This window comes from Dendrobates tinctorius, unplaced genomic scaffold (genome assembly GCF_039654945.1).
Source record: "Dendrobates tinctorius isolate UK_male_01 unplaced genomic scaffold, ASM3965494v1 ptg000178l, whole genome shotgun sequence".
Classification (NCBI taxonomy): domain Eukaryota; kingdom Metazoa; phylum Chordata; class Amphibia; order Anura; family Dendrobatidae; genus Dendrobates; species Dendrobates tinctorius.
The window spans coordinates 644,993-655,634 of NW_027361845.1; the positions used below are offsets into that span (position 1 = coordinate 644,993).

Below are 10,642 nucleotides of genomic sequence, written 5' to 3' on the forward strand. Positions count from 1 at the left end.
GACCTCGTGGCGCAATGGTAGCGCATCTGACTCCATATCAGAAGGGTGCGTGTTCAAATCACGTCGGAGTCAATCAGCTCTTTATGTCTTTTCATATCTTGATTGATGTTTGGGTTATTATTGAGAACAGTAACTGTGTAGTCCAACTTGACAATAGTTAACTCGACTTTGTTGCTACCAGGCTGCAGTGGTTAAGACACTGCATTTTTTAGTTCTACAGATTATAATCGTTTCAAGAGGACTTTGATAAGAATTGTTATTGGGAATTGAGTTCCAAACATTAATAAATGTAATTAATGCCATAAGCACCTATTAATTTATTTTTACCATTGCCATCTTTGAATTTGTAAGAAAAGAGGGTTTATTACCAGATTCTTAATTTTTGACTGGAAATCACTGAATCTGATTGTGAAGATCTTAATTCAACTGTAGTGCTTCTGAATCCATATCAGAAAGTTGTGTATTCAAATCACGTGATGGTCAAACAGCTCTTTCATATTTTTATAGCTTGATCGATGTTTGGGTTAAGATTGAAAAAAGAAACTGGGTAATCCAACTGAAAATAGATATAGATTAACACAACGTTGTTGACACAGGTCAGAACAGTTTTTAAAAAAGTGTTTTTTTAATTCTATAGATTAAAATCTTATCAACAATGCTTTAATGAGAAATATTATTGGGAATTGAGTTAAAAACATTAATAAATGTAATAAATGCCAGGAACACCTATCGCTTTGTTCATACCATTGTCATCTTTGAATTTGTAAGAAAATCAGGCTTATTACTAGAATCTAAACTTTAAACTGGAAATCCCTGAATCGGAACGTGAAGATCCTAATTCATCCTTGTTATTACTTTTCTAAACTGTGATTTAAAGTAGCAAATTTCAAGATGGTGTCTGTATATTTCCTCATGCACTTTACAAGTGAATTATGGGAGCAAGCAAGTTTTACAGCTGTCCTCATACACTGACGGTAGTGCGCCTTACTCCTGGTCAGAATGATGCATGTTTAAATTATGTCACGTTCAAGTATCTCTTTCATCTTTTTAAAAGTTGATCGATGTTTGGGTTAAGATTGAAAACAGAAACTGCGTATTCTAACTGACAATAGATTATCATGATCTTGTTGCCACCTGTCAGGAAAGTGTTTGAAAACTTGCTTTTTTAATTCTACCGAATAATATCTTTTCAACAATCCTTTGATGAGATATATCATTGGGAACTGAGTTCAAAACAGAAAATTTGTGGCAAGTCAGAAACACCTATTAATTTGTTCATACCATTGTCATCTTTGAATTTGTAAGAAAAAAGGGTTTATTACTATATTCTAAATTTTTAATTGGAAATCCCTGAATCTGAAAGTGAAGACCTTAATTCATCCTTGTTTATATCTTTTCCAAACTGTGATTATAAGTAGCAAATTTCAAGATGGTGTCCATATATTTTATCATGCACTTTTCATGTGAAGTATGGGAGCAACAACACTGTTGCCACCTGTCAGGAAAGTGTTTGAAAAATTGCTTTTTTAATTCTACTGAATAAAATCTTTTCAACAATCCTTTGATGAGATATATCATTGGGAACTGAGTTCAAAACAGAAAATTTGTGGCAAGTCAGAAACACCTATTAATTTGTTCATACCATTGTCATCTTTGAATTTGTAAGAAAAAAGGGTTGATTACTATATTCTAAATTTTAATTGGAAATCCCTGAATCTGAAAGTGAAGACCTTAATTCATCCTTGTTTATATCTTTTCCAAACTGTGATTATAAGTAGCAAATTTCAAGATGGTGTACATATATTTTATCACGCACTTTTCATGTGAAGTATGGGAGCAACAACACTTTTCAACTGACCTTGTGGAGCAACGGTAGTGCGTCTGACTCCACATCAGCAGGTTGCTAGTTCAAATCACGTCGGGGTCAATCAGCTCTTTATGTCTTTTCATATCTTGATTGATGTTTGGGTTATTATTGAAAACAGTAACTGCGTAGTCCAACTGACAAAAGTTAACTCGACTTTGTTGCTACCAGGCTGCAGTGTTTAAGAAACTGCATTTTTTAGTTCTACAGATTATAATCGTTTCAAGAGGACTTTGATAAGAATTGTTATTGGGAATTGAGTTCCAAACATTAATAAATGTAATTAATGCCATAAGCACCTATTAATTTATTTTTACCATTGCCATCTTTGAATTTGTAAGAAAAGAGGGTTTATTACCAGATTCTTAATTTTTGAATGGAAATCACTGAATCTGATTGTGAAGATCTTAATTCAACTGTAGTGCTTCTGAATCCATATCAGAAAGTTGTGTATTCAAATCACGTGATGGTCAAACAGCTCTTTCATATTTTTATAGCTTGATTGATGTTTGGGTTAAGATTGAAAACAGAAACTGGGTAATCCAACTGAAAATAGATTAACACAACGTTGTTGACACAGGTCAGAACAGTTTTTAAAAAAGTGTTTTTTTAATTCTATAGATTAAAATCTTATCAACAATACTTTGATGAGAAATATTATTGGGAATTGAGTTAAAAACATTAATAAATGTAATAAATGCCAGGAACACCTATCGCTTTGTTCATACCATTGTCATCTTTGAATTTGTAAGAAAATCAGGCTTATTACTAGAATCTAAACTTTAAACTGGAAATCCCTGAATCGGAACGTGAAGATCCTAATTCATCCTTGTTATTACTTTTCTAAACTGTGATTTAAAGTAGCAAATTTCAAGATGGTGTCTGTATATTTCCTCATGCACTTTACAAGTGAATTATGGGAGCAAGCAAGTTTTACAGCTGTCCTCATACACTGACGGTAGTGCGCCTTACTCCTGGTCAGAATGATGCATGTTTAAATTATGTCACGTTCAAGTATCTCTTTCATCTTTTTAAAAGTTGATCGATGTTTGGGTTAAGATTGAAAACAGAAACTGCGTATTCTAACTGACAATAGATTATCATGATCTTGTTGCCACCTGTCAGGAAAGTGTTTGAAAACTTGCTTTTTTAATTCTACCGAATAATATCTTTTCAACAATCCTTTGATGAGATATATCATTGGGAACTGAGTTCAAAACAGAAAATTTGTGGCAAGTCAGAAACACCTATTAATTTGTTCATACCATTGTCATCTTTGAATTTGTAAGAAAAAAGGGTTTATTACTATATTCTAAATTTTTAATTGGAAATCCCTGAATCTGAAAGTGAAGACCTTAATTCATCCTTGTTTATATCTTTTCCAAACTGTGATTATAAGTAGCAAATTTCAAGATGGTGTCCATATATTTTATCATGCACTTTTCATGTGAAGTATGGGAGCAACAACACTGTTGCCACCTGTCAGGAAAGTGTTTGAAAAATTGCTTTTTTAATTCTACTGAATAAAATCTTTTCAACAATCCTTTGATGAGATATATCATTGGGAACTGAGTTCAAAACAGAAAATTTGTGGCAAGTCAGAAACACCTATTAATTTGTTCATACCATTGTCATCTTTGAATTTGTAAGAAAAAAGGGTTGATTACTATATTCTAAATTTTAATTGGAAATCCCTGAATCTGAAAGTGAAGACCTTAATTCATCCTTGTTTATATCTTTTCCAAACTGTGATTATAAGTAGCAAATTTCAAGATGGTGTACATATATTTTATCACGCACTTTTCATGTGAAGTATGGGAGCAACAACACTTTTCAACTGACCTTGTGGAGCAACGGTAGTGCGTCTGACTCCACATCAGCAGGTTGCTAGTTCAAATCACGTCGGGGTCAATCAGCTCTTTATGTCTTTTCATATCTTGATTGATGTTTGGGTTATTATTGAAAACAGTAACTGCGTAGTCCAACTGACAAAAGTTAACTCGACTTTGTTGCTACCAGGCTGCAGTGTTTAAGAAACTGCATTTTTTAGTTCTACAGATTATAATCGTTTCAAGAGGACTTTGATAAGAATTGTTATTGGGAATTGAGTTCCAAACATTAATAAATGTAATTAATGCCATAAGCACCTATTAATTTATTTTTACCATTGCCATCTTTGAATTTGTAAGAAAAGAGGGTTTATTACCAGATTCTTAATTTTTGAATGGAAATCACTGAATCTGATTGTGAAGATCTTAATTCAACTGTAGTGCTTCTGAATCCATATCAGAAAGTTGTGTATTCAAATCACGTGATGGTCAAACAGCTCTTTCATATTTTTATAGCTTGATTGATGTTTGGGTTAAGATTGAAAACAGAAACTGGGTAATCCAACTGAAAATAGATTAACACAACGTTGTTGACACAGGTCAGAACAGTTTTTAAAAAAGTGTTTTTTTAATTCTATAGATTAAAATCTTATCAACAATACTTTGATGAGAAATATTATTGGGAATTGAGTTAAAAACATTAATAAATGTAATAAATGCCAGGAACACCTATCGCTTTGTTCATACCATTGTCATCTTTGAATTTGTAAGAAAATCAGGCTTATTACTAGAATCTAAACTTTAAACTGGAAATCCCTGAATCGGAACGTGAAGATCCTAATTCATCCTTGTTATTACTTTTCTAAACTGTGATTTAAAGTAGCAAATTTCAAGATGGTGTCTGTATATTTCCTCATGCACTTTACAAGTGAATTATGGGAGCAAGCAAGTTTTACAGCTGTCCTCATACACTGACGGTAGTGCGCCTTACTCCTGGTCAGAATGATGCATGTTTAAATTATGTCACGTTCAAGTATCTCTTTCATCTTTTTAAAAGTTGATCGATGTTTGGGTTAAGATTGAAAACAGAAACTGCGTATTCTAACTGACAATAGATTATCATGATCTTGTTGCCACCTGTCAGGAAAGTGTTTGAAAACTTGCTTTTTTAATTCTACCGAATAATATCTTTTCAACAATGCTTTGATGAGATATATCATTGGGAACTGAGTTCAAAACAGAAAATTTGTGGCAAGTCAGAAACACCTATTAATTTGTTCATACCATTGTCATCTTTGAATTTGTAAGAAAAAAGGGTTTATTACTATATTCTAAATTTTTAATTGGAAATCCCTGAATCTGAAAGTGAAGACCTTAATTCATCCTTGTTTATATCTTTTCCAAACTGTGATTATAAGTAGCAAATTTCAAGATGGTGTCCATATATTTTATCATGCACTTTTCATGTGAAGTATGGGAGCAACAACACTTTTCAACTAACCTCGTGGTGCAATGGTAGCGTGTTCAAATCACGTTGGGGTCAATCAGCTCTTTATGTCTTTTCATATCTTGATTGATGTTTGGGTTATTATTGAAAACAGCAACTGCGTAGTCCAACTTGACAAAAGTTAACTCGACTTTGTTGCTACCAGGCTGCAGTGTTTAAGAAACTGCATTTTTTAGTTCTACAGATTATAATCGTTTCAAGAGGACTTTGATAAGAATTGTTATTGGGAATTGAGTTCCAAACATTAATAAATGTAATTAATGCCATAAGCACCTATTAATTTATTTTTACCATTGCCATCTTTGAATTTGTAAGAAAAGAGGGTTTATTACCAGATTCTTAATTTTTGACTGGAAATCACTGAATCTGATTGTGAAGATCTTAATTCAACTGTAGTGCTTCTGAATCCATATCAGAAAGTTGTGTATTCAAATCACGTCATGGTCAAGCAGCTCTTTCATATTTTTATAGCTTGATCGATGTTTGGGTTAAGATTGAAAACAGAAACTGGGTAATCCAACTGAAAATAGATTAACACAACGTTGTTGACACAGGTCAGAACAGTTTTTAAAAAAGTGTTTTTTTAATTCTATAGATTAAAATTTTATCAACAATACTTTGATGAGAAATATTATTGGGAATTGAGTTAAAAACATTAATAAATGTAATAAATGCCAGGAACACCTATCGCTTTGTTCATACCATTGTCATCTTTGAATTTGTAAGAAAATCAGGCTTATTACTAGAATCTAAACTTTAAACTGGAAATCCCTGAATCGGAACGTGAAGATCCTAATTCATCCTTGTTATTACTTTTCTAAACTGTGATTTAAAGTAGCAAATTTCAAGATGGTGTCTGTATACTTCCTCATGCACTTTACAAGTGAATTATGGGAGCAAGCAAGTTTTACAGCTGTCCTCATACACTGACGGTAGTGCGCCTTACTCCTGGTCAGAATGATGCATGTTTAAATTATGTCACGTTCAAGTATCTCTTTTATCTTTTTAAAAGTTGATCGATGTTTGGGTTAAGATTGAAAACAGAAACTGCGTATTCTAACTGACAATAGATTATCATGATCTTGTTGCCACCTGTCAGGAAAGTGTTTGAAAAATTGCTTTTTTAATTCTACTGAATAAAATCTTTTCAACAATCTTTGATGAGATATATCATTGGGAACTGAGTTCAAAATAGAAAATTTGTGGCAAGTCAGAAACACCTATTAATTTGTTCATACCATTGTCATCTTTGAATTTGTAAGAAAAAAGGGTTTATTACTATATTCTAAATTTTTAATTGGAAATCCATGAATCTGAAAGTGAAGACCTTAATTCATCCTTGTTTATATCTTTTCCAAACTGTGATTATAAGTAGCAAATTTCAAGATGGTGTCCATATATTTTATCATGCACTTTTCATGTGAAGTATGGGAGCAACCACACTTTTCAAATGACCTTGTGTTGCAACGGTAGCGCGTCTGACTCCAGAGCATAAGGTTGCATGTTCAAATCACGTCGGGGTCAATCAGCTCTTTATGTCTTTTCATATCTTGATTGATGTTTGGGTTATTATTGAAAACAGTAACTGCGTAGTCCAACTTGACAAAAGTTAACTCGACTTTGTTGCTACCAGGCTGCAGTGTTTAAGAAACTGCATTTTTTAGTTCTACAGATTATAATCGTTTCAAGAGGACTTTGATAAGAATTGTTATTGGGAATTGAGTTCCAAACATTAATAAATGTAATTAATGCCATAAGCACCTATTAATTTATTTTTACCATTGCCATCTTTGAATTTGTAAGAAAAGAGGGTTTATTACCAGATTCTTAATTTTTGACTGGAAATCACTGAATCTGATTGTGAAGATCTTAATTCAACTGTAGTGCTTCTGAATCCATATCAGAAAGTTGTGTATTCAAATCACGTGATGGTCAAACAGCTCTTTCATATATTTATAGCTTGATCGATGTTTGGGTTAAGATTGAAAACAGAAACTGGGTAATCCAACTGAAAATAGATTAACACAACGTTGTTGACACAGGTCAGAACAGTTTTTAAAAAAGTGTTTTTTTAATTCTATAGATTAAAATCTTATCAACAATACTTTGATGAGAAATATTATTGGGAATTGAGTTAAAAACATTAATAAATGTAATAAATGCCAGGAACACCTATCGCTTTGTTCATACCATTGTCATCTTTGAATTTGTAAGAAAATCAGGCTTATTACTAGAATCTAAACTTTAAACTGGAAATCCCTGAATCGGAACGTGAAGATCCTAATTCATCCTTGTTATTACTTTTCTAAACTGTGATTTAAAGTAGCAAATTTCAAGATGGTGTCTGTATATTTCCTCATGCACTTTACAAGTGAATTATGGGAGCAAGCTAGTTTTACAGCTGTCCTCATACACTGACGGTAGTGCGCCTTACTCCTGGTCAGAATGATGCATGTTTAAATTATGTCACGTTCAAGTATCTCTTTCATCTTTTTAAAAGTTGATCGATGTTTGGGTTAAGATTGAAAACAGAAACTGCGTATTCTAACTGACAATAGATTATCATGATCTTGTGCCACCTGTCAGGAAAGTGTTTGAAAAATTGCTTTTTTAATTCTACTGAATAAAATCTTTTCAACAATCTTTGATGAGATATATCATTGGGAACTGAGTTCAAAATAGAAAATTTGTGGCAAGTCAGAAACACCTATTAATTTGTTCATACCATTGTCATCTTTGAATTTGTAAGAAAAAAGGGTTTATTACTATATTCTAAATTTTTAATTGGAAATCCCTGAATCTGAAAGTGAAGACCTTAATTCATCCTTGTTTATATCTTTTCCAAACTGTGATTATAAGTAGCAAATTTCAAGATGGTGTCCATATATTTTATCATGCACTTTTCATGTGAAGTATGGGAGCAACAACACTTTTCAAATGACCTCGTGGCGCAACGGTAGCGCGTCTGACTCCATATCAGAAGGTTGCGTGTTCAAATCACGTCGGGGTCAATCAGCTCTTTATGTCTTTTCATATCTTGATTGATGTTTGGGTTATTATTGAAAACAGTAACTGCGTAGTCCAACTTGACAAAAGTTAACTCGACTTTGTTGCTACCAGGCTGCAGTGTTTAAGAAACTGCATTTTTTAGTTCTACAGATTATAATCGTTTTGAAGAGGACTTTGATAAGAATTGTTATTGGGAATTGAGTTCCAAACATTAATAAATGTAATTAATGCCATAAGCACCTATTAATTTATTTTTACCATTGACATCTTTGAATTTGTAAGAAAAGAGGGTTTATTACCAGATTCTTAATTTTTGACTGGAAATCACTGAATCTGATTGTGAAGATCTTAATTCAACTGTAGTGCTTCTGAATCCATATCAGAAAGTTGTGTATTCAAATCACGTGATGGTCAAGCAGCTCTTTCATATTTTTATAGCTTGATCGATGTTTGGGTTAAGATTGAAAACAGAAACTGGGTAATCCAACTGAAAATAGATTAACACAACGTTGTTGACACAGGTCAGAACAGTTTTTAAAAAAGTGTTTTTTTAATTCTATAGATTAAAATCTTATCAACAATACTTTGATGAGAAATATTATTGGGAATTGAGTTAAAAACATTAATAAATGTAATAAATGCCAGAAACACCTATCGCTTTGTTCATACCATTGTCATCTTTGAATTTGTAAGAAAATCAGGCTTATTACTAGAATCTAAACTTTAAACTGGAAATCCCTGAATCGGAACGTGAAGATCCTAATTCATCCTTGTTATTACTTTTCTAAACTGTGATTTAAAGTAGCAAATTTCAAGATGGTGTCTGTATATTTCCTCATGCACTTTACAAGTGAATTATGGGAGCAAGCAAGTTTTACAGCTGTCATCATACACTGACGGTAGTGCGCCTTACTCCTGGTCAGAATGATGCATGTTTAAATTATGTCACGTTCAAGTATCTCTTTCATCTTTTTAAAAGTTGATCGATGTTTGGGTTAAGATTGAAAACAGAAACTGCGTATTCTAACTGACAATAGATTATCATGATCTTGTTGCCACCTGTCAGGAAAGTGTTTGAAAACTTGCTTTTTTAATTCTACCGAATAATATCTTTTCAACAATGCTTTGATGAGATATATCATTGGGAACTGAGTTCAAAACAGAAAATTTGTGGCAAGTCAGAAACACCTATTAATTTGTTCATACCATTGTCATCTTTGAATTTGTAAGAAAAAAGGGTTTATTACTATATTCTAAATTTTTAATTGGAAATCCCTGAATCTGAAAGTGAAGACCTTAATTCATCCTTGTTTATATCTTTTCCAAACTGTGATTATAAGTAGCAAATTTCAAGATGGTGTCCATATATTTTATCATGCACTTTTCATGTGAAGTATGGGAGCAACAACACTTTTCAACTAACCTCGTGGTGCAATGGTAGCGTGTTCAAATCACGTTGGGGTCAATCAGCTCTTTATGTCTTTTCATATCTTGATTGATGTTTGGGTTATTATTGAAAACAGCAACTGCGTAGTCCAACTTGACAAAAGTTAACTCGACTTTGTTGCTACCAGGCTGCAGTGTTTAAGAAACTGCATTTTTTAGTTCTACAGATTATAATCGTTTCAAGAGGACTTTGATAAGAATTGTTATTGGGAATTGAGTTCCAAACATTAATAAATGTAATTAATGCCATAAGCACCTATTAATTTATTTTTACCATTGCCATCTTTGAATTTGTAAGAAAAGAGGGTTTATTACCAGATTCTTAATTTTTGACTGGAAATCACTGAATCTGATTGTGAAGATCTTAATTCAACTGTAGTGCTTCTGAATCCATATCAGAAAGTTGTGTATTCAAATCACGTCATGGTCAAGCAGCTCTTTCATATTTTTATAGCTTGATCGATGTTTGGGTTAAGATTGAAAACAGAAACTGGGTAATCCAACTGAAAATAGATTAACACAACGTTGTTGACACAGGTCAGAACAGTTTTTAAAAAAGTGTTTTTTTAATTCTATAGATTAAAATTTTATCAACAATACTTTGATGAGAAATATTATTGGGAATTGAGTTAAAAACATTAATAAATGTAATAAATGCCAGGAACACCTATCGCTTTGTTCATACCATTGTCATCTTTGAATTTGTAAGAAAATCAGGCTTATTACTAGAATCTAAACTTTAAACTGGAAATCCCTGAATCGGAACGTGAAGATCCTAATTCATCCTTGTTATTACTTTTCTAAACTGTGATTTAAAGTAGCAAATTTCAAGATGGTGTCTGTATACTTCCTCATGCACTTTACAAGTGAATTATGGGAGCAAGCAAGTTTTACAGCTGTCCTCATACACTGACGGTAGTGCGCCTTACTCCTGGTCAGAATGATGCATGTTTAAATTATGTCACGTTCAAGTATCTCTTTTATCTT

At 32.5% G+C, this 10,642-nt stretch overlaps 2 non-coding genes across 2 annotated transcripts; both read left to right on the forward strand.

Moving 5' to 3' along the window:
* On the forward strand, positions 1–72 carry TRNAW-CCA (transfer RNA tryptophan (anticodon CCA)). Its single transcript has one exon. It is a non-coding gene; the product is annotated as a tRNA-Trp (tRNA).
* Positions 73–8,139: 8,067 nt separating this feature from the next.
* TRNAW-CCA (transfer RNA tryptophan (anticodon CCA)) lies at positions 8,140–8,211 on the forward strand. Its single transcript has one exon. It is a non-coding gene; the product is annotated as a tRNA-Trp (tRNA).
* Positions 8,212–10,642: the final 2,431 nt, after the last annotated feature.